Below are 27,125 nucleotides of genomic sequence, written 5' to 3'. Positions count from 1 at the left end.
TATATGTAGAACCAAGTCAGTTTATAAAAATGTCACCTATGAAATACCTTTAAAGAACAAACTGTGCACCAATGGCTCACACCTCTAAACCTATCTACTCAGGAGACTGAGATCTGAAGATCCTGGTTCGAAGCCAGCCAGGGCAGTAAAGTCCCCAATGAACTCTTATCTCCAATCAACTACTCAAAAACTGGAAGTGAAGCTGTGGCTCAAAATAGAAGAGCACTAGCCTTGAGAAGGAAATATCTCAGGGACAGTTCCCAGGCCCTGAGTTCAAGCCCCACAACTGACCTAAATAAATAAATAATAAAAACTTAAAACAGCATCTGGAAGGATAGCTCAGTGACAAAACACATGCCCTGGTTTCAATCTTCTGAACCCAAAACAGAAAGCATAACACAAACAAAAGTCAAACCATCAAATCCCACTGTCCACACTATAGTCTTACAATCTAGGTGCAGTGAACAATGGCACTGATAAACAGACTTTCATTGTATCTTTTGGCAAAACAGGGGCTTGAATTTAGTACCCTGGTGCTTATTTGAGAACACTCTACTGCTAAGCCATATTTCTAGGTCTTTTTTGCCTTATTCTTCAGATTGGGTCTTAACGTTCTGCCCAGGCAAGCCTCTGAAGGTGACCTAACACACGGTCTCCAGTATAGCTGGGACCACAGGCACAGACCAACAAGCCAAGTTTCTATGGAGATGGAAATTGCCATAGCTTGTTGCTGAGGCTGGCCTCAAATCAAAATACTCTATTTTTGCCTCCCAAGTAGCTATGATTACAGGTATAAGCCACCATAACCACATTTCTTTTTTGATAGGGTCTCACTATATAATAGCATGCTGTCTATTTTGCAGCCTGCTACCTCAGCCTCCTTGTTCACTGTCAGTTTTTCATCCAGTGGCAACACCCACTCTATATATCACTATATCTACATTTATGATTGCAAAAATAGTAATTTCTTAAATGGAAATTTTAATTTTTAAAAATAAAAAGTGGCATTTTGCATAGTAGACCTTCCCCCTATTTTGTTCATTTAATTTTTTAGCATAATAGTAAAAAAGGGGGTTCACTGTGATACATGCATATGTTTTGCTCAAATTCATTTCTGCTCTTACTTTCTTATCTCTATTCATTTTTTATCCCAACAATAAAGAAAAGGAAAGGGTAAATACAGAACGTATAATGTATAATGAGATACAAGAATAAAGATATCCACAATAAACAAGATTTCTAAATAGGATTAAAGCTAACCCCAAGAAATTGACATTTCTTCTATACAAACGTACTACAGTACTTTAGATTAAATTCTACAAGCCCTACAAGGCTGTCCAAATTAATCAGCTGAACTGGAGTTGCTAAATTGGATACTGCTTAAAGTAGGTCACTGGCTCGGCCGTGCAAGTATTTGGTAATGCAGAGATCGACTTGCAAAGTCACCTGTCATAATGAGATTTCACTAAGACAAAACAAGAGAAACCACTGGTTGGGTGTCAACTGTCAGCTGAAATTTATTCAAATAAATTTCATTTTAGATTTCTCTCAGAATCTTAAGACAGTGTTTCTTCAAAGAGTAAATCTGGTTTGAATGTTTAGAAATGCTTCCTCCCTTTTGTGTCACACATCTACCATCTCCAAAGCCCGTTTATCTTTTTTTAAAAGCCTTTCTCAGCTTTATTCCTTTGTCTCTACTTCCACTCTGACCAGTATGGTCCAAATTTGTGTCTGGAGACATTAAATGCAGGAACACTGAACAAGAAAGGCAAGCTTGAGACCACTGGCAGGCCCTGGGAAGGGAGAGAACAATCTGACCTGGAGCTGAGGCTCCCGTCCTAGCTGGATCCTGGTAGGAACTAACAAGGCCCTCGGCCTAGGACTCTAACACAGGCTAGAGTTTGAGAATTCATAGTTTTATCTAGAAGCAGAAGAGAAAGGAAAGGGCCAATGTAAGGTGAGAACCTGGGGAACTGCTAGGAATTTCTTCCACAAGGTCCTTCCAGTCACATCACCTGTAAGACTTGGGAGTCAAGCAATAAAAAACAGTGTCTCTGCAAGAAATGCAGATGCTTTCAAACACCACCCGGTCTTACACACACACACACACACACACACACACACACACACACACACACACACACTGTGCCTAGCAAGTGCAAGGGCCTCACAATGCTGTGAGCCAGATGTGCTGGCACAGGGCAGGATTGAGAAACTGAGGAAGGACGGTTGGGAGTTGAGGCCAGCCTGCGTTTAAAAAAAAAAAAAACAAAAAAACAAGACTATGCTGGATTGGATTAATAGAACTTCTCCTCTGATCATCCCATAATAAGCAGAGTTTCTTGGTGTTTACTGGATAATAAATGAGCTTTATTCCACGCTATTCCTTATAGCTGGCAATTGTCCTCAAAGACCTCCAAATGACTAGTTGTTTCAGAAGTTTCCTGTGGGAAAGATCTGTAATGAGAAGTCTCATAAAATCTTGGTCATGATTCTGGTGTTTAGCATTTTCATCATGCACATCAACGACAGCGCTTCCCCAAGTTCACACTCAACCCAGCAAAGCACAAATAGCTGGGACGGGGGGGTGAGAAGGTGTGGAGAAGCTCCACTGGCTGGGAGGCCTCGGCTCAAGCCACCTTCACCTGGTGATGACATTGTTTGTGAACCCCTGAAACTGCTGATCACATCAGCTTCTAGCATGGGGGAGTCACAGGTTATAATACCGGAAACCATTGTTACTGTGTTTTCTCTGAGAGTGTGTGTGTGTGTAAAACGGGGGCGGGGGAGGTGGAATTCTTCTGTCTCTTATCCCAGAATGACTTGCAATTCTCCTCAGCCTTCTGGGTGCTGGGATTATAAATGTATGCCAGCACAGCCAGCTTATAATCTTTGTTTTAGTATCCATTTCTCCTGTCAAATGGGACACTCAGAAAACACTTGTTAAAATGAATGAAGCTTGTAATTCATAGGAAGTAAGATACCACATGATAAACAAGCAGTTGCTTATAGTTCTACTGGAATCCAGATTCACGAGTGTGCTGAAGTAGAAAGCTACTTTTCTTAGCCTTCTACAGGAAGAGGTGGCCATGTAGTAGTGAGATGAGGCACGCCTACTGCGTGTGCCTTACTGGAAGGCATAGAGTCGTTTGAGGAATAAGAGAAATGACGTTGCCATCTTCAAGAGATGCCTACCCAAAGAAATGATCAAAGAAAACTGAGATGCTCACGGCACCGCTGATTAACTGCATCCACCTTGGACTACTTTGGTCTCCATTTTCTGCTGCACAAGAGAAAATAAATCTCAATTTGATAAAGTTGGATTTTCTAATAAATTGCCTGATTTATTCTTCTCTGGTAAAAATAGAAGTAGGGCTGTGAGCGTGGCCTAGTGGTAGAGTGCTTATCTAGCATGTGTGAAACACTGAATTTGATTCCTTGGAATCACATACACAGAAAAAGCTGGAAGTAGTACTGTGGCTCAGTGGTAGAGCACCGGCCTTGAGAAAGTCCAAGGACAGTGCTCAGGCCCTGAGTTCAAGCCCCAGGACTGACAAAAAAAACCCCCAACAACACACACACACACACACACACACACACACACACACACACACACACACAGACACACGCAAAAACACGTAGGAAAGAGATCATTCTTTCCCCAAGTCACACAGTGGGAAAATGTAACTGTGACGTTTCAGTAAACGGCAGCCCTCTGGCAGCAGCGCAGTGATGACTTGACGTCATCTAAGGAATCACAATGTTTGTGAAGTGTTTATGCTTATATATACTCCAACACACATTGCAGAATCATCAGCAATAAGACCAACTAAAACAGATCAACATCTACCCTCACAGGAAATTAGCGAAAACCTCTCTCACTACACAGAAGTGGTAATCAAAACTAAGTGGCAAAGAAAATTGAAACATTTCAAAAAGCACCTGCAGAAGAAGGCTATTTCAGCTGCATATTAAGCTTCTATGTCTCTAACATGTTCCCCATTCAACATCTGGCCTTTCTCCACGCTGTTTCCACTAGCGTGATAGTAAAGATGAGTTTATGCTTAAGTAACAGCCACTGGGAAGTTTCAATCCAATTCAAGAGCATTTCAGTTGTAGGTCACACTCACTACTAAAGTAAAGGAAGCTGTTTTCAAACTTGAACATTTCATACCCCAAATGCTTCAGCCATGGGTACTGCACATGTAATACTTGGCTTCAGACAATGCTCAAGTTATCTTTCAAGCTCCTCAGTGATGACTGCTCAAGGATCTACTGAATTCAAGTTTCTAATTATATCATAAATTGAATATAAGAACTCTGCTTGTTTACTCCTTTAATGTGCTGTGGCTTTCTTTTCTCCTTTTTAATTAATTGTTGAAAGAATATGCAGCGTTTTCTGCCTGGATCGCATGGTGGTATTAGCAAGGTAGCCTATCCCTTTGGAGGAGTCTATATTTATGTGTGTTTATCTCTGTGCACAAACACATGCGCATGTGTGCATGCTGGGGCTGGACCGAGGCCTTCCTTATGCTAAGTATGTCCATTACCAGGGAACTGTATCCCAAGTCCCTATAATTCCTAGAAATTAGAACTCTGATCTAGAAACTTGATCTGTTTGTAAAGCAAAGGGGAGATATGTGCTAAATATCATATCAGCAAGTGGTAGTTTAATTTTATTTACTTTCACATTCACTTTTTTATGGTGGTGTTCTAGTTGGAACCCTGGGCCTCATACAAGCTAAGCAAGCACTCTGCCACTGAGCCACATCCTGGCCATTCTGTATTTCCATATGTGTATGTACATACGTATGTATCTACTTCATTTGTCACAGTGTTGATGAAGAAACCTAGTGTTTCATAAGCGTTCTATCTCTGAGTTAAATCACCACCCAGCTTTTATTATTATAATTATTATTATCACTATTAACATCAATTTTCATCAATATTTTATTAGTATCCAAATATGTCTCATCATTGGTCAAAGAGAATCTCTTCACGTACACGCTTAGTTGTTTTTTACATGATTCTTGTCCTAATCTTAATGGGTTCCCTGCTAAGTGGTATAGTCAGAAACTCAGGTTTTGCCACATCAAGTCCAGTTTAGACCTAGACCAGCTATTACTCCAGAGATTTCTGCTTCCTTTTACTGAGCAATGAGATTTCAAGACCATGAATGGGGCAGTAGGGTCACATGCTGTGACTGGGATAGTCACTGTTTCTATGACTTTTCCAGTTAAATAAATCACAAAAGTTTTGCTGGGCACAGTAGCTCACACCTATAATCCCAGCTACTCAAGAGGCTGAGATCTGAGGATGGTGGTTCAAAGCCAGCCTGGGCACTAAAAAGTCCGTGGGATTCTTATCTCCAATTAACCAGAAAACCACAAGTGGCGCTGTGGCTCAAGGGGTAGGGCAGTAGCCTTGAGCTGAAGAGCTCAGGGACAGCACCCAGGCCAGAGTTCCAAGTCCCACAACTGAAAAAAAAAAAAAAATTACAAGCTGTTTGTTTCTTTCTAAAGTTTTGTCAAAAATACATACTGAAACTTCCAACCTGAAATCAAGACACTAGGAAAACAAACCCACATGGGCCAGGAGTTTGACCTAGTGGTAGAGTGCTTGCCTAGAGTGCACGGAGACCTGGGTTCGATTCCTAGGTACCACATACATAGGAAAAAGCCACAAGTATTGCTGTGTCTCAAGTGGTAGAACTCTAGCCTTGAGAAAGCCCAAGGACAGTACTCAGGCTCTGAGGTTAAGCCTCACAACTGGCAACACACACACACACACACACACACACACACACAAACACACACACACACAGATGGAGATAGCAGTGTCACTAGTGAGATGGTGGTTCATATCTATAACCCTAGCTACTCAGGAGGTTGAGGTCAAGAGGATCACAATTCAAAAGCATCCTGGGTAGAAAAGTCTGCAAGACTATCTCCATGTATCAGCAAAAGTACAATGGCTCAAGTGGAGAGTGTCAGCCACAAGCATGAAAGCCAAGTAAGAAGGTGAGGCCCCAAGTTCAAGCCCTTGTACCAGCACAAACAAACAACAAAAACAGGCAAGGGCTTCAGTCTTCTGAAGATCTATCTAGGACTGATGGATCTATTTCCAAAATAGTTTATGGGTGTGGGCGTGTGAGTGTGTGTGGGAGAGAGAGAGACAGACAGACAGACAGAGACACAGAGAGACAGGGCGGGAGGGGGACGAGGGATGGAGGGGGGGCACTCCTCTTCAGATAAGTCTTTCCACAGTCTTCTGCCCAGGAGCATCAAGAATTGGGAGGTTTGGAGATGATCAGCCTGCACTACCTAGTGAGACTTCCTTAAAAAACAAAATGAATGGATGGATGTAGAACAAATCATGTGAAATGAGGTAAGCCAAGCTCAAAGAGATCAATGGCACATGTTTTCTATCATATGCAGAAGCATATGAGAGATCTAAAATACTGAGACATAATAAATTATACAGGAATCCACACATAGTGAGACCAGAAGGGGACACCTGCAGGAGGGGAACAGAAAGGCACAATGCCTATGTCATCTGACCATACAAACTAACACTTATCAAAATGAGCTCCAGGAAATGGAAACAAGAGGATTTCTTCTTTTTTGCTGTTTTGTTTTCTTTCCTTCTTGTTCTGTATGTTTCTCTGCCTTCAGGAGCACAAGGAGAGGCACAGAGATAGAGGGACAAAGGGTAGCACTCACTGGACACCATGTGAAAACAAACCATACAACTTATGGCTGGGGATGGAAGGGAAAAACTGGGAAAGAGCGAGAGAGAAGGGGTGATACCGTCCAAAAAGATTCTATACCTATAGTCCCTCTGTATATCACCTTTATGAAAACAATAATTTAAAACAACAAGATACTGTGGTTTCTGCTTCCTCTTCTTACCACACTCACTGTGAGGAAAGCTACAATGTCTTCTGATCTAACAGCAGATGTTTCATGCATCATTGCCACACCACTGGTCAGCACTGGTCACAGAAAACCACAGAAAAATCCTCTATTTTTTGTTTTTTTGCCAGTCCTGCCTTGAGCTCAGGGCCTGAGCATTGTCCTTGGACTTTCTCAAGGCTAGAGCTCTACCACTTGAACCACAGAACCACTTCTGGCTTTTTTCTATGTATGTGGTACCGAGGAATCAAACTTGGGTCTTTCTTTGTGCATGCTAGGCAAGCACTCTACCACTAGGCCAAACTCCCGGCAGAAAGATCCTCTATAAGGAAGCAAGGACTGTCCAGGTCATGATGGAGACTGGCGACCACACTGTGGCACTTAGCATCATATATCTGCTCCAAACTTCTGACCGTTATTTTCCAATCTTTACCATCTGGCCCCACACACTCACTCTCTCCTCGTGTCATCCTGCCCTCTCTTGCACAGTAAGATCAGCCTTGCCCTCCTCCTTTCTCACAAACAGCAAGTTTCTGCTCCAGCTGTTTCCTCTGCTTGGGTTGCTCTTTGTTTATCACCTTACCACTCAAATCTGAGCACAAATGTCTTTTTTTTTTTTTTTTTTTGGCCAGTCCTGGGCTTGAGCTCAGGGCCTGAGCACTGCCCTGGGCTTTCTCAAGGCTAGAGCTCTACCACTTGAGCCATAGCACCACTTCCAGCTTTTTCTTTGTATGTGGTACCAAGGAATGGAACCCAGGTCTTCATGTATGCTAGGCAAGCATTCTACCACTAGGCCAAACTCCCAGCCCTTACAAATGTCATTCTTTTCTTTTCCTTCCTTTTTGAGATCGTGGAGTTTAAACTCAGAGCTTATCATTTTACCACAAAAGCCATACCTCCAGCTCAAAGGTCACCTCTTTTTTGTGTATGCTTGCTCTGGGCTTAAACTTGGGGCCTGGACACTGTCCCTGAGCTTTTTTTTGCTCAAGGCTAGTGCTCTACCACTTGAGCCATAGCTCCACTTTTGGCTCTTTATTTTTTTTTTAAGTAGTTGTTTATTGGAGTTAAGAGTCACATTGACTTTTATGCCTGGGCTGGTTTCAAACCATGATCCTCAGAACTCAGCCTTCTAAGTAGCTAGGATTACAGGTGTTGCTGGCCCTGCACTGAGAACTAAAAAGAATTAACAAGTGACCTCTTCTACTCATGAGCAGTTCATATAATCTACCTGAATCTGTATCTAGCTTCCCATCTTACATTTAGTTCAAAAGAAGGAACCTACCTTCTAAAACAAACAAAACCCCAAAACCTATACTCCAGCACTTTGTCTCTACTCAAACTCCAACCTTGCAACCAGTTCTTCTTTTCCTCCATCAACCATCATGTACTCACCTCCCCATTGGCAGATGTCAATGCTCAAGAAGGTCCTCACTGGAAAAAAAAAAAAAACCCAAAAACTCCTTGGTGGGGGCTCTTTCTTCGGCTACTACTCCATTTCTTTGCTCCCTCCATGGCTATACTGTCAAGTGTTAGAAGTCTGCAATCTGCACTTTCTCACATCCCCTGCATTCTCTGAGCATTTCAATAAGATTTCTGCCTCCATCTAACAAGTAGGCCAAGCCTCCATCTAGCTCTGGAATGCTCAGCAGTACTGATTCTGCCAATTGTTCCCTCAGCCTCAAAACTACTGAAAAGCAAAGCCCTCACCAGGGGTCTCTGCTTGAGGATTCTCCTGATTTTCCCTCCACATTTTAAATTTCTCTTTCTTCTCCTTTATTTTTCTCTGAAATTAGTAACAAGCCCCATTTTCATTACTCCTTAAATGGCATCATCCACTCCTAAGGTTTCAACTATTGCTCTTATGTTACCATAAAGCTTTCACTTTTATATATGCAACTGGAAACATTCCTCCCTCCCTCCCTTTAACCCTCCTTCCCTCTATCACTTCCCCTCCCTCTCCCTCTAGCCCCCCACCCCCCATTTCTTTTTTGGTGCTAGTCTTGGAGCTTGAATTACTCAGGACCTAGGAGCTGCCCTTGAACTTTTGTGCTCAAGTCTAATGCCCTACCATTTGAGCCGCAGCACCATTTCCAGCTTTTTGATAGCTATTGAAGATGAGTCTCATCAACTTCCTTGTCCAGGACGGCTTTGAGCCACTATCCTCAGATCTCAACTTCCTGAGTAGCTAGGATTACAGGCATGATCACCAGTGCCCACCTTGGAAACTTTCTTTGTAACTTCAATTCTCTCATGTTCAATTACTTACTTGACATTTCTATCTGGATGCCTCAAAGCATCTCAGACTTAATATAGATCCAATTTTAACTCCTGACTTTCCCCCGAAACATTCGATCTGCATGATACATAGCTTCCATGCTTGAAATCCTTTCCTATCCCCATTCTTCTCTTACTACTCATTCATCAATAAGTCCTACTGAATCTATCTCTAAAATATATCTCTCAAATTCTTTTGGTGATAGACCATCTTTTCCCTAAATGACTCCAGCAGCTTCTGAACTAGCTTCTGCATACTACGTCACTGCATACTTCCAATCATTTTTATGCGTGTATGTGGGGGGGGTCATGGGGCTTGAACTCGGCCTGGGTGCTGTCCCTGAGCTCTTCAGCTCAAGGCTACCACCCTACCGTTGAGCCAAGCCTCACTTCCCGTTTTCTAGAGGTTAATTGGAGATAAGAGTCTAAGGTCCTTTTGTGTCCAGGCTGGCTTTGAACCTTGATCCTCAGATCTCAGCCTCCTGAGTAGCTAGGATTATAGGCGTGTGTGCGTGTGTCCAATCATTTTTATATACAGCGTTAAGAAATTTACATGCTAAGTAGCACCACACACAGTGGCAGCTCCCTACATACTACTATGCTGTAAGCTCGAATGGGCCTTCCCTGCGTGGTGCTGGAGTCATGATAAACACTCAGTAAGGTTGTTTGTTTTGAGTGGGAAGGTTAAGAATGACTCTAATAAGAAGGATGGCACCATAGAGAAAACTGCAACCGGAAGGGGAGAGTTTGAGGACACTGAGTAATTTATTCATCAGTCCACTCCCTGTCAGCCTTTGGGTGAAGGATTGAATTCCAGAGATAAATGAAAGAGTGTTAGACAAAGTCCAGTGGAGACAGATGTAACAGGTAGTATTTACTGAGGGCTGCCATGTGCCAGATGAGGACTATGCTCCTCAGAGATACTGTTTCATTTAGTCCTCCTGATAACCTAGCAGAGAAACTATTAGTGCTTCCATCTTGCACCTAAGGAAAGTGACGCTCAGAAATGCCAGGTAATTGGTTTCAGGTCACGAGGCTAAGAAGCAGTAAAGCCACATAGAGAACTGGGATTATTTACTTCCAAGCCAACCATCATACATCTGTATTTCCAGATGTATATGATGCCTCAGAGCATTATGAAAAGTATTACAACAGAGGCACATGTAATGTGCTGTGAGGTAATCAGGAAACGAGGAGGGACTGGGAAGGTGGCTTAGTGGTAGAGTGCTTGCCTAGCATGCATGAAGCCCTAAGGTCCATTTCTCAGTACCACACCACATAAACAGAGAAAGCCTGAAGTGGTAGAGGGCTAACCTGGAGTCAAAGAAGCCCGGGGATAGTGCCCAGGCCCTGAGTTCAAGCCCCAGAACTGCCCCCTCTCCCAAAAAAAGGAACTGAGGAGGAGGAAAGCAGGAAGACTCCCCTCCAGAAGGAACCCAAGAGCTGAGCATCAAAGTTTAAACTTTGCTAGGCAGTGCAGACTGTGCAGAAAAATCACACAGGCCCTTAAAGGAAAAATGAAGAATCCCAGCTTTTTTCCTTTTATTTTTTTTAAACTGAGTGTGCTGGGCTGGACATAATGATGAACACACATTATCCCAGTTTGGGAGGCTGAGTCAGGAAGACAGAGAATTCCAGGCTAACTTGGCCGATATAGCAAAATCTTGCTATACAACAACCAAACAACAACAAAAAAGAAGGGCAATGCACAATATCAAATACTGAATATGAGGCAAAAAAAAATAGAGTCGAGGAAAATTAAGTATGAAGCCTTCAGAAGGCAGGGAGGCACTGAGGAAGGCTTCACAGAAGAGATGAGCCTCGGCCGAACTCTGAAGGGCCAAGTGATGGCAGAGGAGAGGGAAGGCCAGGGATAAGGAGCACAAGGCACAGCCAGCTGATAAAGTAAGGGCAGTGGGAGAACTACCAGAGTTTCTAGCTGGATACAGATAGCTTCAGCGTCTCCTTCAATTCAGCTAATATGGATTGGCAAGAAATGAAGATGGAGTCAAATGTCATCTTTGATGTCATTATTTGTTACTGTAAGAAATACAGATTTTAGTCAGAGAGAATTTAAGTTGGGGATAGACATAATAGGATTAAGACAACTGTTTAACAAAAAATGTGTAAGAGCTGGGTACCGGTGGTTCACACCTGTAATCCTAGCCACTCAGGAGGGTAAGATCTGAGGATTGTGGTTTGAAGCTAATGTGGGGAAGAAAATCCATGAGACATCTCCAATTAACCACAAAAAGCTAGAAGTGGAGCTATGGAACAACTGGTAGAGTCCTAGTCTTCAGTATAAAAGCTCTGGAACAGCACTTAGGGCCAGAGTTCAAGCCCCAGAACCCAAGAAAACCAAAACCAAAAAAAAAAAAAAAAAAGCTCAAAAGCCCTAGTTATTAAAAGCACTGAGAGGCATATTCTGAGCAAAATATAATATATGCAAGTCTAAAATACCACGTCTAAAATATCCCTTGATGTGATTCATCCAAAAAAGAATGGCAGGAAAGTAAAACAGGCTGATAGGGGGGAGCAGTGGGAGCAGAGGATAATGAAGAGGATAAATTCAGGTACAGAGCTGATAGGGGGGAGCAGTGGGAGCAGAGGATAATGAAGAGGATAAATTCAGGTATATAGCTGATAGTATTTGCATATAAAAATACAACAATAAAACCTGTTGAAACTGCTATAATAAGGGGAATGAGACAGAGGAGAATGATGGGGGAATTTATAGTTGAACAGGAACATTGTGTAGAAGTATGGAAATGTCACAATGACACCTCCTGTACAACTAATTATGCTATTTTTTTAGGGGGAGGGGTCAGTCATGGTGCCTGAACTCAGGGCCTGGGCACTGTCCCTGATCTTTTGCTCAAGACTAGTACTTGGAAGAGTGCTTACTTGAGCCACAGTGCCGCTTCCAGCCTTTTCTGTTTATGTAGTACTGAGGAACTGAACCTAGGGCTTCATGTATGTCAGGCAAGCATTCGACTGCTAAGCCACATTTCCAGCCCTATGCTAATTTTCTTGTTTAGGTCTTATTTAAAAATACGTGCCAGGCTTACTAAGAAGGTTTTCATTTGAAAGTTTAAAGTTGTACAGTTAATTAAAGTGTAGAATGGTTATTGCAGGCTAACTTTGAAAAAAAAATTGCCAAGGGAATGAAAACTTGAAAAAAAGGCAAACACCTTAGATATGGCTATGATTTTATCTAAGCAGTTATTCAAAACTGTCAGCAGTCAATGTCTTGAAAATAACTAGGTTGAATCTATAGAAATACACTCCTAATTTTACAAATGCAGATTTACTCGTTAAATTACTATGCATTGCTGAAGTTTAAAATCATATATTCCAGTATGCTTTTCATGATATTTCAGTGTATTGGAATAGGTATGTATGCATTTATTTCAGTGCCTTAAAGTATTTTACATGCAATACGTTTGCTAATGGTTAAAGAATTGTTTTCTCAAGGATGAAATACTGTTTGTTTCAGGATCTGTGAAATAACTTACACTTACTAGAAGATAATTACATGTGGATACATTCTGAATTTTCACTTGTTTTGTTTCTGTGCCGATCTTGGGGCTTGAACTCAGGGCCTGCTATGCTCTTTAGCTTTTTACTCAACACCAGTACTCTTCCACTTGAGCCTCACCTCCACTTGCTCTTTGGTGGTTAATTGGAAATCAGAGTCTCACAGATTTGTCTGCCCAAAGCAGCTCTGAACTGTGACCCTCAAAACCTCAGCTTCCTGAGAGAAGGATGCTAAGCAGGAGCCCTAGCCACCCAACAGTGTTTATTTTTTAAAGCATCCTTTATGCTGAGTGTGGTGGCACATGCCTACAACCCCAGCACCTAAAAGGCAGAAAGATCCTAAATTCAAGGACAGCCTGGACTAGAATGTGAGGCCCTGTCTCAGAAAACTGAAACAGAGGTAGGAGCCTCGTTCAAGTACTAGAGCACTACCTAACAAGCACGACCCTGAGCTCAAACCCTTACCACCAAAATCGTTCCATCATCCTTTCCTATGTCCTGAAATAAACTGTCATGAAGGCTTGTTAGTAGGATTTCCTCCTTTGCTCAATCTAAACTATTAGGTTACAGAAACTGTTCATCATGCCAAATCCTCAAATAAAAGAAATGACATTCAAAAAAAAAAAAATACATGCCAGGGGGTGGAAGTTTGGCCTAGTGGTAGAGTGCTTGCTTAGCATGCACGAAGACCTGGGTTCGATTCCTTGGTACCACGTATATAGAAAAAAATCCAGAAATGGTGCTGAGGCTCAAGTGGTAGAGCTCTAGACTTGAGAAAAAGAATCCAAGGACAGTGCTCAGGCCCTGAGTTCAAGCCGCAGAACTGACAAAGAAAAAAATTTTTTTGATGATTCTGTTTATGTATGTTGTATTTGCATGTATATCTTTGGGAGAGTTGGGGAGAGGGTACAGAACTCAAAGGAGAAAAAGGGTTTAAAAAAAAAGACAATAGTAGAGTTCACTGGACACTGATGCAAGTAAACTATACAACTGACGGATGGAGATGAGAGGGAGGGACTGGGAGAGAGTGAGGAAAGGGAAGACATTTTATGAAAGGAAATGTTCTGATTACTTGACTCATATAATTGAAATCCCTCTGTGTATCTGTGTTATATTAACAATAAATAATCATTTAAAAGGTTAGATCCCATCCTCCTGTATACAATAGAAAAAATCAATTTAGATTTTAAATAAGGAACTCATAATGTTTTAATTTAACTGATTTTTACCTGGGCTGGCCTCAAATGTGAATCCCCTGACCCCCGCATTCAAAGCCACTGGGACTGCAGGTACGTACCAGCACTCCTGGACCCAATTATTCAGTTTTAAGTTCCTTGGCTGTTCTTTTTCCAGTTGTTTGTCTTTGCCCAGCCTCATAAGAGTTTCACCCTAAAGACTGACATTCAAAGGGAGACACACCCACCCAGTATAGATGAATTTTAAGTTCCTTTGACATTTGAAGCTCATTCCTTTCTGGTACTATACCCTTACAAATTAAGAGGCACCTGCATCCTCCAAACTCTGAATGATTAACTACTCAAATTCTTTATTTAGCTTACAGTTTCCTATCTAAATTCTCTCTTTCCCAGCACCAAAGCCTGAAAAGTGCTCCAAACAGAAAACTAAAGCCCTTCGAGAATTCACATCTTTGATTCCCTTCTCTCAGGTATCATATTGCTAACTGCTGTTCAATGTCTGAAATATAGTTTGTCCAGTTTACTGGTTGATTGCAATGAAAGTGCACCCTGAACTCGGACTTCAAGCTTCCAGTCTAAGGCATTTGGTTATACCAGAAAAAGCTAAGCTAATAGGGTAAGAATGCTAACTAGAATTTACCAATAAACCCTGCAGTTTCTGAAAGAAAAAAAAGTCATTCAAATGGCTCTAAACCTCTAGAAAAGCTACAAAAAATGACCAGTAGTTCATGGCAACCAGGTGCAGAGTCTCACACCTGTAATTCCAGCTATGTAGGCAGTGGGGATGGGACAATCAGTTTGAGGCTGGTCCAGGAACCTGAAAAATAACTGAAGTAAAAAAGGCTGAAGGTATGGCTCAAATGGTAGAGAGTTTAGCAAGCACAAGACTCAGAGTTCAAACCTGATAATGTAAAAAAGAGGGAGAAAAAAGCCAGGCATGGTAGCCCATGCTTTCAGTCCCAACACTTAAAAGGCTGAGGCAGAGATAGCAAGTTCAAAGCCAGCCTGAGGTACACAGCAAGATCATGTGTCAAAAACTAAAATAAAGAAAACAACTTGTAGCATGAGGGTATGGCAAGGTTAAGAGAGAGGTTCTGCTGTTATTTACACTATTTCAAACTTTTTTTTGCTGTGGTGGTGGCATAGGTGTTGAACTCAGGGACTAGGGATTGACTGTCTCTGAGCTTTTTCATTCAAGGCTAGCATTCTACCACTCTGAGCCACTTCTGATTTTCTGGTGGTTCACTGAAGGCAAGTCTCATGGACTTTCCTGCTTGGGGTGGCTTCAAACTGTGATTCTCAGGTCTCAGCCTCCTGAGTGGCTAAGATTACAGGTGAGAGCCCAGCCTAGATTTTTTTTTAAATATATGTTTTATTTTATTTATTTATTGCCAGTCCTGGGCTTAAGCTCAGGGCCTGAGCACTGTCCTTGGACTTTCTCAAGGCTAGAGCTCTACCACTGAGCCTCAGCACCACTTCTGGCTTTTTTCTATGTATGTGGTACCAAGGAATCGAACCCGGGTCTTCATGCATGCTAGGCAAGCACTTTAACCATTAGGCCAAACTCCCGGCCCCAGCCTAGATTTTATTGATTGATTGTTGTTGCCAGTCTCGGGGCTTGAACTCAGCGTCTGGGCACTGTTCCTGAGATTCTTTTGCTCAAAGCTAACACTCTACTACTTGATCCTTTTTGTTTATGTGGTTCTGAGGAATTCAATCCAGGGCTTCATGCATGCTAAGCAAGCACTTCACCAGTGAGCCATATTCCTAGCCCTAGATTTTATTTAAGCTACCACATTAGTGTATACAGGAAAGTTCAGTCTAGAAAAAGGTGGCTGTTCCTATTTGATAAGGTACATACTGCACTACGCACATCTTATATCTTTTTTTATTATCTCAAAGCACTTCAGAAAGGAGCAAGGAAAAAGGAACTATGAGTCTTCCTATAAACTAAGCCAAGTGCAAGAAGAATCCGGCAGAAATGTCACATGACAGAGACAGCTGCCTAAGGTATCAAGCTTTGTGGAGAAGTGTCCTAATTTCTTCTAACTGGCCTGTACAGAACAGATTTAATCTCATATCCTGTTGAAAAAAAAATAGGTTTCATTTTCTGAGAGTGACAAAAGCAACCAAATGTGAAAGCTAAGTAAATAAACACAGTCCACATAATCCTCAACTGACATTCCCAAATCCAATCATTTCTCAGAACCCAAAGTTGCAGGTGATTCATATGGTGGCAAAACTATGTGAATTTAACCAGCAGCAAAATCTGACCTAAACTGAAGTAAGTCTACCCACTTTAGAAAGCCAAGCTATATACAAGTTATACCTTGGCAAAATATTAATGTATTTGATTATAAATGCTGTCTCTCACTTGACAGAGGCATCGCAAAATGTATGGTAAATGAATCTTACTACATTTCAAAAAAAAAATCTGGCCTTAGTGGTAGAGTGTTTGCCTAGCATACAGGCAGACTTGGGTTCGATTCCTCTGTACCACATACATAGAAAAACCAGAAGTGGTGCTGTGGCTCAAGTGGTAGAGTGCTAGCTCTGAAAAGGGCCAAGGACAATGCTCAGGTCCTGACTTCAAGCCCCAGGACTAGAAAAAAAATCTGAATTATAAAACAAACAGCATCCTTGGAAGTGCTAGTAAGACCTTATTTTTTTTTTATTTTTTATTTTTTTGCCAGTCGGGGGCTTGGGTTCTGGGCCTGAGCACTGTCCCTGGGCTTTCTTAAGGCTAGAGCTCTACCACTTGAGCCACAGCACTTCTGACATTTTTGTATGTATGTAGTACCAAGGAATCAAACCCGGGTCTTCCTGCGTGCTAGGTGAGCACTCTACCACTAGGCCAAACACCCAGCTGCTGAGACCTAATTTTTTTGGAAACAGTTGTCAATGTCCACTGGGATATATCATTTAAAATATTTGCATTGGATGGGTGGGGTGGCTCACAGTAATCCTAGCTACTCAGTAGTCAGATCTGATGATCTGGTTCAAAGCCAAAGCCAGCACCCGCTCTACAAAGTCAAGCCACTACAAAGCCAAGCTGAGAGACTTTTTTGTTTTCATATATTTTTATTGTAATTAATAGAAGGGTTACATTATATTCACCAGATAGAAGGTGCATTACTTCACAAACATTGATACCCTTTCTCATGTTTTGGTCCTCATTTCCCTTCCCCTACCTCCGCCCCTCATCTTGTTCTCCCCCCTTCCCTATCCTATTTCAAGTAACCAAATAAATATATATACAATATATCAGATAACAAGGTAAAATACTGTAACAATATGAGATAAACAAGGGAGAGCAAAAGAGATGAGAGATAACATAGTACATTAAGGACAACAATCACACATTATATCAAGCCGAGAGATTTCCAATTAACCTCAAGAAAACGGGAAGTGGGGCTTGGCTCAAGGGCAGGGCTGCAGTAGCCTTGAGCTGAAGACTCAGGGACAATGCCTAGGCTCAGGGGTAGGGCAGTAACCTTGTGCTGAAGAGCTCAGGGACAGCACCCAAGCTGAGTTCAAGCCCCATGACCCACAAAATATAAAATAAAATAAAATATTTGCATAAACTCTTTTCTTAAAACTAGCTAGCTTGCTAACAAACAGTTGAAAATAAGCTAGAAATATAAACCAGCAAATACATAGAAATATTTAATGTGACTTTTCAAGGTACATACTCCTGAGAAATTTTGTGCCTACAATGCATCCTACAATTCCTGCTTTATTAAACTAGTTAAAAAAAATCACACAAGGAAATCTGCATTAGTCTGAATTCATTTTGGACCCCAAGCAATTATCCAGATGAAAATATCATTCAGTAAGTCTCAAGAAGTGATTTGTACTGAAAATCTTCTTACTAAAGTCAAATCCACTGTGAAAGAATGAAGACTTCCCCTACGGAAATTCCAAAGATCATTTCATGTACTCTAAGTGACTCCTGAAGAATTCTTCGGAAGTTTTAAGAAAAGGCTGAACATACACTCTCAGAAAAGATGGAACAACATAGACTACACTTATCTTTATACCCGAAATAATGAAAATCATAGTCAATGTATAAATCAACAGTTTTCAAAACACTACACACCAGCAAGCATAAGATAGCAATCCCTGACAAGTGGAAACAAGCAAGGAGCAGAGTTTACCTCTTGGGAAAAGTTTCCAGGCCAAAGAACAGGAGCAACTTAGGTGGAGCTCAAAGATCTCCTTTACTGAGAAGACAGAGCTGGACTCTGGGAAGGTTGAGCTAGGCAGACCAGAAGGGCAAAATTCTAGACAGGAAAGAGCACCACAGAGAAAGCACTCCAGCAATCTGTGGAAGAGTCTGAGCATTCAGCTGAGTACCAAAACAGCATGAGGATGTGAGGAAACTACCCGAAGCTGGGGAAATGGCTATCTCAAGGAACAGAAAAAATGAATCCGCAGAACTCACACCAGGACAGGAGTACTGTCTAATCTCATCAGCCAGAACACAAACCCAATGAGGTACAATGGCTGTAATTTAAAAAAATTTTAAAGGTAGATAGTAAGTATTGGATATAGAAAGATCCTCATTTATTGCTACTGGGAATATAAATGTTCTGGTAGGTACTCAAATAGCTAACTTAAAGCAAGAAAATAGTATTTGGTTTGAGGCATGGCTCAAGTGTTCAAACCTTAGGATAGCAAACAACAATATATGTAGGGATTTATAACACACATAAACACAAAATAAATAATAACAAAACACACTGGAGGTGTGAAATAAAGATATAAAGTATCTGAAGATAGACTTTATTTAAAGATAGACTGAAGGTACATATTAAAACAAAGAAATATACCTAATCTGCCCCAAAAGATAAACATGAAGGATGGGGATATATAGCTCAGTGGTAGAGTGTATGCTTAATATGTATAAGATTCTGAGTTCAACTCCCAGTACCCAGAACCACTTAAAAAAATAATAAAATAGCTTGGATGTAGCTCAGTGGCAAAGCGCTTGCCTAGCAAGTGCAACATCCTAGGTTTGATCCCCAGTACTAAAAGACAAATACACACATACACACATACACATATGTATATATACAGGAATTGGGAGTATAACATAGTATGTAGAGAGAGCTTGCAAGAAGACGTGGGTTTGATTCCTCGGTACCACATACATAGAAAAGAAAGCTGGAAGTTGTGCTATGGCTAAAGTGGAAGAACACTAGTCTTGAAAAAGCCCAAGGACAGGCTGGGAGTTTGGCCTAGTGGTAGAGAGCTTGCCTAGCATGCACAAAGACCCGGGTTCAATTCGTTGGTACACATACATAGAAAAAAGCCAGAAGCGGTGCTGAGGCTCAAGTGGTAGAGCTCTGGCCTTGAGAAAGTCCAAGGACAGTGATCAGACCTTGAGCTCAAGCCCAGGACTGGGGGAAAAAAAAAAGAAAGAAAAAGAAAAACCCCAAGGACAGTGCCCAGGCTCTAAGTTCAAGCCCTTGAACTGGCAAAAAAAAAAAAAAAAAACCAGCAAAAAAGAATATGGCACTAATAGACTGCAAATAGCAAGAGAGTAGGCTAAACCCAAATGAATGGAAATTATTCATTTTTTGCAGTACTATTTAAGAAGGTAATGTACAGCACTGAATATCTACGTTCAAAGTTCTCAACTCAGCTGCTGCCTACAGAAGTTACAACAAATGGAAATCAACCAGAAAGGCGGAGATTAATAAAAGTTAGAATAGAAACTAATAAAGTAGAAAACACAAAAATAGGAGGAAAAAAATCAATGAAATTCTAAACCCCTCATTTAAAAACCAGAAACAACGAAGGTCACTGCTTGAATAAAGAAAAAAAACAAAAAAAGAAAGAAACTGAGAAGTTATCTTTGACATTAAAAAGTCAGATATGCCCAAGGAATACTGTGGATACTGTGGAAATTTGATTCTTCTGTGATTCTTGTGATAGAAGAATATGTGGTGGCAACAAGAGGCAGGCAACAGAATAATAGTGGAGTGATGGAATTATGAGGAAATAGTATCATTGTGCTGGAAGTCTTGGAACGAGTTTTTAAATGACTGTACTCAGCAGAAAATTCAATTGCTTCCATATGTCTCCTCTCTGAGGGCCTGTTTTATGATGATACAAAATCAGGTCATGTACATTTTCATATTAAACTGTTTTGTTAAATAAAAAAGTTAAATCAATGAAAGCAAAAACATTCTTTGTGAAGAAAAACAACAGTAATACATTTTCAGATAAAGGCAAAAATAAGAACTACAAATTACCAGTATCAGGAGAGGGGCACCATAGCTCCAAATCGTACTGATACTAAAAGCCTGGGAGGCAGCTAGTAATCCTAGCTACTCAGGAGGGTGAGATTTGGGGATGGTGACTCAAAGCCAACCCAGGCAGGAAAATCCATGAGCTCCTTAGCTCCAATTAACTACCAGAAAACCAGAAGTGGAACTCTGGCTTAAAGTGGTAGAGCATTAGTCTCAAGCAAAAGAATTCAGGGACAGGGGCTGGGAGTTTGGCCTAGTGGTAGAGTGCTTGCCTAGCATGCCAAAGACCCGGGTTTGATTCCTTGGTGCCACATACATAGAAAAAAGCCGGAAGTGGTGCTAAGGCTCAAATGGTAGAGCTCTAGCCTTGAGAAAGTCCAAGGACAGTGCTCAGGCCCTGAGCTCAAGCCCAGGACTGGCAAAAAAAAAAATTCAGGGACAGCCCCAAGACCCTTAGGTTCAAGCCCCATGAATGACCAAAAATACAACAAAACCACCAAAAAAGCAAAAAACAACCAGAACCCTGGTAAGAAAACATTATAAATGCTGTCATGCCACTAAATCTGACAGTCTAAGTAAAACACATAAATTTTCTGAAAGACACAGCTACCAAGGCTCACTGAAGATAGATTACCTGAAGAGCATCATAACTGCTAAGTAATTTGAATTTACAGGAAAAAATCTTTCAGCTGGGTGCAGTGGCTCAGGATGGTGCCCAGGCCCAGGGTTCAAGCCCCATGACCAACAAGAAAAAAAAGAAAAACTTCATGAGACCCTCATCTCAACCCTGGGTGTGGCAGCATATGCCTGTCTGGACCAAAAACAAAGCAAGATCTTTTAAAAATTGTCCATTCAACAAAACAGTTTATGGATACATCTTGATCAATGTTATGCCTTTCAACTCACGCCTTCCCTCACTTTTCTTAACAGCATTCTGGACTGCATTCTCTCCCCTCTTCTCTTCACTATCTCACTCCCCCTGACCCCACCTTGTTCAAGTATCTGTTTTCTGATGTTTATTGTATTGAATTTTGACTCTGCCTTTCTAAGGGATTACATTATTTCAGTTCTCCCTTAAATCTACCATATTTCACTTAATACACTTGTATATACTTACACACCCTCAAATGTATTTACTTATAAATTTATAAAATAACTCTAGCTTTCACATTAAGGAAAGCATGGAAATTTTGTCTATCTGAACCTGACTTACTTCGCATAATTTTTTCCAGCTTCTTCCATTTCTTTACAAATGGTACAGTGTCATTCCAAGGGATAAGTAAAATTCCACTGTGTATGTATACACACACACACACACCCACGTATTCTTGATCTGTTTGTCCACTGAAGGGCATCTGGGCTGATCCCACATCTTGGCTATAGTGAATAGTACTGTAATAAACATGGTTATGCTGGCAGCTTTACTGTATACTGGTTTATAATCTTTGGGATAAATGCCCAGAAGTCAAACTGCGAGTCAGTGTTTAGGGTTCATTTACTTGGTTTCTGCCAGTCTTACACTTGAACTCAGGGCCTGGGTGTTGCTGTCCCCTAGGCTTCTTTGGCTTAAGGCTAGCATTTCACCACTTGAGCCATAGCTCCACTTCTGTTGTTTCTTTTCTTTTTTGGGGGTGGGGTAGTTTATTGGCGATAAGGGTCTCATGGAATTTCCTGCTTGGCTAGCTTCAAACTGCAATCCTCAAATCTCAGCCTCCTTAGTAGCGAGGATTACAGGTATGAGTCACTGGTAACCAGCTTGTATTTAGCTTTTTGAAGAACCTCCATACCGCTTTCCAAAGTGGTTGGAATAAGTTTACATTCTCTCCAGCAGTGTATTATGGTTTCCTTTTGGCCACATCTTCATCATGATCTGTTATTGTTTATATTTTTGATGATGACCATTCTAACTGGGATGAGATGGAATCTCAGTATTGCTTTGATCTGGGTATCTTTTACATCCAGAAATGCTGAGCATTTCTTCAAGTGTCTGAGAAGTCTCTTTTGCTCCTTAGCTCATTTATTAATCAGTTGTTGGTTCTCTGAGGGTTTAGTTTTGTTAAGCTCTGTGTATATTCTGGACACTAGGCTGTTGACTGATGTATAGCTGGCAAAATCTCCTCCTGTTCTGTAGGCTGTCTTCTTAACTTGGTTATATCCTCTGCTGTACAGAAAACTTTTACTTCAGTGCAGTCTCATTTATCAAGACTTCCTTTGATTTGCTATGCTTCTGGATCTTTTCTCAGAAAGCTCCTGTCCATACCATGTTTCTCCTATTCTTTCCAGTAATAGTTACACAGTTTCAGGTCTTACATTGAAATCTTTGATCCATCTTAAATTGATGGTGGCGCAGATGAAAGACAGAGATCCAGTCTATTTTCTATATGTGGATCTCCAGTTTTCCCAGTACTATTGGTTGAAGAAGCTGCCTTCCTTCCAGTCTGCTTTGGCTTCCTTATCAAATATTAGATGGCTGTAGGCCTGTAAGTTTATTTCTGAGTATTCCACTCTGTTTCACTGGTCCTCAAGTCTGTTTTTGTGGCAGTACCAAGCTGTGGTCATTACTATCCTCTAGAGTTTGAAGCTTGGTGTTATTATACTTTCAGCTCTATTTTTTTCTGCTCAAGACTGCTTTTGCGGTTTGGAGTATTTTTTTTTTTTTTGCCAGTCCTGGGCTTGGGCTGAGGGCCTGAGCACTGTCCTTGGGTTTTCTCAAGGCTAATAACACTCTACCACTTGAGCCATAGCACCACTTCTGGCTTTTTTCTATGTATGTGGTTCCGAAGAATTGAACCTGGGTCTTTGTGCATGCTAGGCAAGCACTTTACCACTAGGCCAAATTCCCATCCCCAGGTTTGGGGTATTTTTGGTAACGAAGTCTGGGATTGTTCTCTCTCATTGAAGAATGATAGGATTTTGAAAAGGATTTGCGTAGATTACTTTGGGTGATATTGCCAATTTCAGACATTAATCCTACCAATCCAGGAGCATGGAAGGTCTTTCTACTTCTTCGTCTTCCTTCATTTCCTTCTTCAAATTAGAAATCTGGAACACTTCACAGATTTGCATGACATCTTTGTACAGGGCCATGCTAACTTCTCTGCATTAATCCAACATTAGTATGAGTGTGAGGACAAAAGCCAAAATATCTCAAAAAATAAGGCAGTTGAGTGTGGTGGCTCACGCCTGTAATCCTAGCTACTCTGGAGACTGAGATCTGAGGATTGCAGTTGAAAGCAAGCCCGGGCACTTAAGAACTAAAGAACAGGGGCAGGGAGTTTGGCCTAGTGGTAGAATACTTACCTAGCATGCACAAAGATCTGGGTTCGATTCCTCGATACCACATATATAGAAAGAAGTTGGGAATGGTGCTATGGCTCAAATAGAGCTCTAGCCTGAGAAAGCCTAAGGACAGCACTCAGGCCCTGAGTTCAAGCTCCAGGAATGGCAAAACAACAACAACAAAAAAAAAAACCTAAAGAACAGCCTGGGCACATAAGAACTAAAGAACATGATACTCTTATCTCCAATTAATCACTAGAAAATGGGAAGTGGGGCTATGGCTCAAGGGTAAGGACAACATGTAAGTAGGGCGGTTGCCTTGAGATGAAGAGCTCAGGGACAGTACCCAGTCCCAGAGTTCAAGCCCCATGACCAAAAAATAAAAAATAAAAAAAGGGAAAAATGTCAGTAAAGGCAGTAAAGTGTCAGCCTAGCATGTATAAAGCCCTGAGTATATGTCTGAAATTCCAGGGCTCAATTCTATAATGTGATAAAGGACAACTAGGAAAGACAGCTAATGTCACCAAAGATACCTGATGCCTTCCCCTAGACTGGGGAGGGGCATAACCAACAACACTCACTTACACCCCTTCTGAACAGCATCAATACTGAAGTTCTATCCAGCAAAATAAACATGAGTACATGAAATCATTTTCCTTTGTAAAATATGTATGTTTAAAAAATACAAAATCTGGGCCAAAATCTGGGCTGGGAGTTTGGCCTAGTGGTAGAGTGCTTGCCCAGTATGCATGAAGACCTGGGTTCGATTCCTAGGTACCACATACATAGAAAAAAGCCAGAAGTGGTGCTATGGCTCAAGTGGTAGAGCCTGAGCCTTAAGAAAGTCCAAGGACAGTGCTCAGGCCCTGAGCTCAAGCCCAGGACTGGCAAAAAAAAAAAAAAAAAAAAAAAAAAAAGTACAAAATCTGTACAACACTGGTTGCCCACACCTGTAATCCTAGCTACTCAGGAGGCTGAAATATGAAGATTGAGGTTTGAAACATTTCCAACAAGCTGGAAGTGGAGAAACTAGTTCAAAAGGTAGAGTGCCATTGTTAAGTGAAAAAAACTAAGCAAAAACACAAGGTCCTGAGTTCAAGCCTCAATAGTAGTAGCCTGCGCACGCGCGCGCGCGCGCGCACACACACACACACACACACACACACACACACACACATGCACACGCACGCACACACTCACATGCAAATATTTTTAATCTATTTTTTTTAATGGCGCTAGTACAGGACACTGGTGGCTCACACATGTAAGACTAGCTACTCAAGAGGCTAAGAACTATGGGTCATAGTTCAAAGCCAGCCCAGGCAGAAAATTCCAAGAGACTCATCTCTAGCTAACCAGCAAAAGGCCAGAAGCAGAGGTGTGGCTCAAGTGGCAGAGCATCAGTCTTGAAAAGAAAAAGCTAAGGAAGACCTTAAGGCCTCTCCCCACCTCCCCCGCAAAAGCCACTAGTACCAATAAGTTAAATTAACAAATAAAGAAGGCAATTTTCACTAAGTTTTTGGATATTTAAAAAAACTAAATAGTAGACAAAGGCAGGGAGTATTTTATGGAAGTCAAGGCTTCATAAAGCATAAGGATGAAATGGAGAAATAAGAGAAAAATTAGAGAAAAGATTAATAGAGAAGTCAACAATTCAAAATTAGTTGGTTGATGGAAGATGAAGGTACTTGTCTCAGAAAGCCTTAGATTTCATAACTTAGGTTTTTAAAGAAAGGGAAAAGAAAATATTGGGCAGCAAATGTATTCTGGAGAGAACCAGAAGCAGCACAGCTGACAGAAAGCTACCTGAGTCATGTACAAATAGCCTGAGGATGACTAGAATCAGAATGGAAAAAAACATGTTCAAAATGCAAAACTGCTGGGCACAGTGGCTCATTCCTGTAATCTCAGCGCTCATGAGGATCAAGAATTCCTGGTCAGTCTGAGAGAAGACAGCAAGATCCTATCTTAAAAGGAGTCCATAGTCCCTGAAAAAAAAAAAAAAGAGCTAAGTGATAGGGAAGTATTTCAAGATCAATGTGAGCTGTTTTCAAAATTTAACTCCCAGACCATCAACCACAAGGAGGAAGGTGAAGCAGTGCCCCCTGGAAATTACCTTTCTGAAAGGCATCCTGAGTCTTCCATCCCTGAGACAGAAACAAAATGATTATGGGAAAACAAGAATATGACCCCAAATACACATTTTTAGGACAGGAATTGCAGAGTGCATCAGCTTTCAAGGCAAAAGCACGGATCACTGGAGCCCTGGCAAGTTCGAGAAGCGTAGGGTGGTGCCACAAAGTGCTGAGACAGAGTCACAAGCTGTGGTTGGGGCGGAGGGTCCCCCTTTTAAAGCTTCCAACCCAGCCTTTACTGGCTTGAAATGTGATGTCTTGTGCGTTTTCATTCTATTGTTTGGGTTTTGTTCTTTCTACAAAGAGCCTTTCACTGTTTGTTTTCATTTTGTTTTCGTTGTTTTAAAGGTAACACTCCCCCTGGGCCATCTGTGTGCCACACGGTGATAGGGTGAGACACACACAGACCGCCTCTCCATAGTAACTCACACCCTCTGCCCCAGCAGATTTTGAGTAGCAGTAATGATTGTGCTGCTTTAAGGAGATTGAGCCAAACTGCAAAATAAAAACTGGTGTAACAACACACTTTTATCATGAAAGGAAGGCAGACGAAAGAGACAGTGGTGAAAAATCCTTTTAGAATCTTCTGTCCATGGTTCGCCTACCGAGAGAGACTTTATGCAGAAGTTCCTCAGAGAGGTGCATCCAAAGGGAGTGCGGAGCAGAACGCTCCAGCAGCGGGAGGAATGGGGAGCTCCATGCTCCATGCTCTACTCAGCTCTCTCCTTCCTGCAGCAGAACCTCACATCTGGCAGCTGCTCATGACATTTATTGGGATCTATGGGGGGGGGAGAGGGGGTCTAAGTTAGAGAGCCTGGGCCACTTTTACTTTTTTTTTCCCAATCCTGAGGCTTGAATTCAGGGCCTGGGCACTATTCCTTGAACACTTTTTGTTCAAGGCTAGTGCTCTGCCACTTGAGTCACAGCGCCACTTCTGGCTTTTTCTGTGTCTGTGGTACCAAGGAATCAAACCCAGGGTTCATGTACGCTAGGTGAGCACTCTACCACTAGACTATGCTCTCAGCCCCCACTTTCACTTTTTGAGGCTTCTGGGCTACATATTTTGAAAATACAGACATACCAAAAAAGCATTATAGAAATAGGCCAGACTCAGGCGCCAGGAGTATGACCTAATGGTAGAGTGTTGACCTAGTATGCATAAAGCCCCAGGTTCAATTCCTCAGTACCACAAAAACAGAAAAAGCCAGAAGTGGTGCTGTGGCTCAAGTGGTAGAGTGCTAGACTTGAGCAAAAGAAGTTCAGGAACAGTGCCCAAGGCCTGAGTTCAAACCCCAGGACTAGAAATCAATCTAATCAATCAATCAATCAATCAATCAAGAAACTTGATCATGCAATGGGACTACTAGCATTACAATCTTTCTTAAAAAAAGAATTCAGTGAGGGGCCAAGAGTTTGGCCAAGTGGTAGAGTGCTTGCCTAGCATGCACAAAGACCCAGGTTTGATTCCTCGGTACCACATACATAGAAAAAAGCCAGAAGTGGTGCTGTGGCTCAAGTGGTAGAGCTCTAGCT

The 27,125-nt window shown here is 41.6% G+C and overlaps 1 protein-coding gene and 1 non-coding gene across 5 annotated transcripts in view; both read right to left on the bottom strand.

Moving 5' to 3' along the window:
- Window positions 1-27,125, bottom strand: part of Tnrc6b (trinucleotide repeat containing adaptor 6B) — a 209,956-nt gene that overhangs the window by 172,490 nt on the left and 10,341 nt on the right. The window lies entirely within an intron of this gene.
- LOC150067586 (U6 spliceosomal RNA) lies at window positions 23,215-23,316 on the bottom strand. The gene has a single exon (XR_016534702.1). It is a non-coding gene; the product is annotated as a U6 spliceosomal RNA (small nuclear RNA).

The sequence above is a fragment of the Megascapheus bottae genome, chromosome 2 (genome assembly GCF_031878675.1).
Source record: "Megascapheus bottae isolate mThoBot1 chromosome 2, mThoBot2.hap1, whole genome shotgun sequence".
Classification (NCBI taxonomy): domain Eukaryota; kingdom Metazoa; phylum Chordata; class Mammalia; order Rodentia; family Geomyidae; genus Megascapheus; species Megascapheus bottae.
This window is presented reverse-complemented; position numbering and strand designations above follow the sequence as displayed.